The sequence below is a fragment of the Topomyia yanbarensis genome, chromosome 3 (assembly GCF_030247195.1).
Source record: "Topomyia yanbarensis strain Yona2022 chromosome 3, ASM3024719v1, whole genome shotgun sequence".
In the NCBI taxonomy this organism is placed as follows: Eukaryota; Metazoa; Arthropoda; class Insecta; order Diptera; family Culicidae; genus Topomyia; species Topomyia yanbarensis.
This window is the reverse complement of record NC_080672.1, coordinates 98,976,257-98,980,815: the sequence shown is the minus strand read 5'-3', so window position 1 is coordinate 98,980,815 and position 4,559 is coordinate 98,976,257.

The following is a 4,559-nucleotide window of genomic DNA, read 5'->3' as shown; positions in this document are numbered from 1 at the left end:
TTGTGGGCGTATGTGGTCCGGAATTCCACTAATCTCGTCTTTCATGGATGTGTCGAAGAAAACAGTAGATTCAGAAGTATTTATGAAATGCACACGGTTGGGATTGTAAGAAGAAGGGTTAATATTCTGCGCCATGTAGTCAAAGTACAGGGACATGAAACGGGTCTGAGAATTGAGCTCAACAAGCCTTTCGAAATTTTCAATCACGACCGGGTTCAAGATATCGCATCGAATGAGCAATCGATATGAGAGTTCCCAAAATCGATTTTTCAACGGGAGAACGCCCGACAGCACTTCGAGACTCATCGTATGGGTCGACTGCATGCACCCTAAGGCGATACGCAAACAACGATACTGAATTCTTTCGAGTTTGATGAAATGTATGTTCGCGGCGGAGCGAAAGCAGAAGCATCCGTATTCCATTACCGACAATATCGTTGTTTGATACAACCTAATTAGGTCTCCTGGGTGGGCACCCCACCATGTTCCGGTTATTGTACGAAGAAAGTTGATCCTTTGTTGGCATTTCTGTTTCAGATACCGAATATGGCATCCCCAAGTACCTTTCGAGTCGAACCAGACCCCGTAGATATTTTACAGTGAAGACCTGGGCGATAGTTTGACCCATTAATAGAAGCTGTAGTTGTGCTGGTTCACGCTTCCTTGAAAATACAACTAGCTCAGTTTTCTCCGTGGAGAATTCGATACCCAGCTTAATAGCCCAAGCAGACAAATTGTCCAGGGTATTCTGTAATGGTCCTTGTAGATCGACAGCTTTGGGTCCCGTAACAGACACCACGCCATCGTCTGCAAGTTGCCTTAACGTGCAGGAATTGTCAAGACATTCATCAATGTCGTTGACATAGAAATTGTATAAAAGGGGGCTTAGACATGAGCCCTGGGGAAGGCCCATGTAGCTAAATCGTGATGTCGATAAGTCACCATGCGAAAAATGCATGTGCTTTTCCGACAACAAGTTTAGTAAAAAGTTGTTTAAAGTCGCTGAAAGACCATGCTGGTGCAGCTTCTCTGAAAGAATGTTGATCGAAACTGAATCAAAAGCCCCCTTAATATCTAGGAACACTGATGCCATCTGCTCTTTGCTAGCATAGGCCATTTGAATTTCAGTTGAGAGCAACGCAAGACAATCGTTCGTCCCTTTGCCTTTGCGAAAGCCAAATTGTGTATCTGACAGTAAGCCATTTGCTTCGACCCAATTGTCGAGGCGGGATAGGATCATTTTCTCGAACAACTTCCGGATACAGGATAGCATTGCGATCGGACGGTACGAATTGTGGTCGGAGGCTGGTTTTCCTGGTTTTTGGATGGCGATGACCTTCACTTGTCTCCAATCGAGTGGGACAATGTTAGCCTCGAGAAACTTATTAAATAAGTTCAACAAGCGTCTCTTGGCAGAGTCAGGCAGATTCTTCAACAAGTTGAATTTGATTCTGTCTGGCCCCGGAGCTTTATTGTTACACGACAAGAGAGCAAGTGAGAACTCCACCATCGAAAAAGGTGTTTCGTTCGCGCTATCGTGAGGAGACGCGGCGCGGTAAATCTTCTGTGCCGGGGCGGAATCCGGACAAACCTTCTTGGCGAAATCGAATATCCAACGGTTTGAATATTCCACGCTCTCATTAGTACTGTTTCGATTTCGCATACGTCGGGCTGTTCCCCAAAGAGTGCTCATCGATGTTTCTCTCGTTAATCCGTCGACGAACCGGCGCCAATAATCGCGTTTTTTGGCTTTCATCAAACTCTTCATTCGCTTGTCTAACGTCGCGTACTGTCGAAAACTGGCGGGTAACCCGTCGTTCCGGAAGGTCTTAAACGCGGCGGCCTTCTCTGCGTACACGTCTGAGCACTCTTTATCCCACCAGGGATTGGGAGAACGTTTTTGTATGTTCGCGCCGGGTACTGGCCTAGTCTGAGCTTGATTCGCGCTGTCGAGAATCAAGCCAGCCAAAAAGCTGTACTCTTCCTCCGGAGGAAGTTCTTGGGTAGATTCGATGTTGTCGGATATCGCGGCAGCATAGCTCTTCCAATCGATATTTCGTGTGAGGTCATACGAAATATTGATTGATTTCAATGGCCTTGAACCGTTATTGATTGAGACTACAATCGGCAGATGGTCGCTGCCGTGGGGATCAGGAATTACCTTCCACGTGCAATTTAACCGCAGCGATGTTGAGCAAAGGGACAAGTCTAAGGCGCTCGGGCGCGCTGGAGGAGCAGGAATCCGTGTCATTTCACCCGTGTTTAAAATTGTCAAATTGAAGTTATCGCAAAGATCCTGAATTAAGGAAGACCGGTTATCATCATAGAGGCAACCCCATGCTGTACCGTGAGAGTTAAAGTCTCCTAAAACTAGTCGCGGTGCTGGCAGGGATTCTAAGATGTCTTGTAGCCGTCGGTGCCCAACCGCGGTGTTGGGGGGAATATATATGGAAGCTATGCAAAGGCTTTTGCCTTTGGTTGTTACTTGACAAGCGACAACTTCAATACCTGTTATCGAGGGAAGGTTAATTCTGTAGAAGGAATAGCACTTTTTGATCCCCAAAAGCACTCCTCCATAGGGGGTGTCTCGATCCAGGCGAATAATATTAAAGTCGTGGAAGTTGAGTTCTATGTCGGAAGTTAACCAAGTTTCACATAATGCAAATGCATCGCAACTCAAATTATTTATTAAAATTTTGAAGGAATCGATTTTCGGGATGATACTTCTGCAATTCCACTGTAGAACAGTGATCAAATCCGTGACCTCGTTCGATGAGTTAGCCATCGAAGGATACAATCGCTGAGAGGAGGGGCCATTTAGCAGTCAACTGCTTCAAAAATGTTCTCACTGTAGGGAGAAAAGCTAACATAAGACTTTTAATAGGATCAGTAATATTGAAAGTTTTTATTATCCAGTCCACTATGTCTGAGAGTTTTATAATTCCAGTGCTGTGATTACTCTCGAACTGAAACAAAGGAACACTTGGGATTTTTGATGTTCCTGGAAGTGCTGGGAACTCCTTCTCTGAGCTTAATCCTCCGAGACCAGGAGCTAATTGCTTCGGTTTGGTTGCAACACTTCCAATAGATGTGACTTTCGGAGCCCCCTCAAGGGACACCTTCTGGCCTTTACAAGGAACTTTACGAGAGGAAGTGTTCCTCCTCTTCCTATAAATTCTAGGCACCCTAGTAGATGTTCCCTCTTGTGGGTTACCAGCCTCGCCCTCGTCAGGAGGCAAGTGAGTATAGATGTTTGCTGAGGATGGTGGCGTAGCATTCTTTAACATTTCTGCGAAAGAATGTTTGGATCGCCCCGCAAGGGGACGTTTCAGTTTATCCCCGCGTAGTTTGTACGCGGGACATGCCGAGATATCATGCAGACTCTCCGCACAGTAAGGACACTTTTCGGCTTGCCTACTGCACGAATCATCTAGAATCTAGATCTAGAAAACTATTCTTTATCGCCTCACACAGCACTACAGACTAGAAAAAACAACCTCTGTCTCGATGGAGAGCTCGAAAACGAATGTGTTGTAGGGTTAATGGACAATTATTATTCAATACGTAGCAAAAAATATTACCGTTAAGTGCACTCGCAACGGGTGTACCCCATCAGGCATAAATACGTTAGGCATACGGACGTTTGGCATACGTACGTTAGGCATAATGGACGTTAGGCATAAATTATCATGTTGAAGTATCCTTTAAGGAAATAACTTTTTGGTGATAACAGCCTCGGGTGGTAAGAGCGCAAATGTTTGAAATTTTTTGATGTTGTAGAATTACTCTGGAAGCTGATAAAACTCGATCTACATTTTATTCTATTGTAAATACCTCAAGAACTCAAATAAAAGATGCAGAACAAATTACACATCTCTAAAATAGGATAAAACTCTTGTTTAAAATCGTTCTATTTTATATTAAGGTATGAATAGGTATGAATTGATTGTTTGTTCCTCCTCGTGGTATAAGGAATCGTCCGCCTTTGTGGATTCCTAGCTTATGGTCAGAATAATCCGGTGAACTTATAAATTTAGTTATAAGTTAGCAATTGAAAATTTTTAATATTGACGTTAACAATTGTATTAAGAATTATCTGTACAGTATATGCCGAAGACGAAATAAATAAAAATAACGCACATCAACCCCTTCATGCCCATGTTGTTTGTAAACAAAAACGTTTTTAAACTGCTAAAACTTTTGATTTAGGAAGAATTTACTCAAAGAACAAGTAAGACCAGTAACTGGGACTAATAGAACTTAGAACTGAAGAACTGAAGTTTAGTTTGATATAACTCTGTTGGAACAGTACTATTTACAGTTAGCGTTGATAAATTATTATTGAAAACTGAATTTGGACCGCCTTCGACTATCTTTTCCTAGCTTATAGAATATTGAAAATTTTCTAGGAGAATTGTGTTGAGCACCGGAAGGTGAATATTGAGTAGTTTCCAGCTCTGCTAAAGAAGCATCTTTCAAAGCGGGTTTTTCGTGTTTCTTGAACTACATGAACGCTATAAAAAAGGTGGGCATGTAATGCTTTACTTAGATTAGTTTTT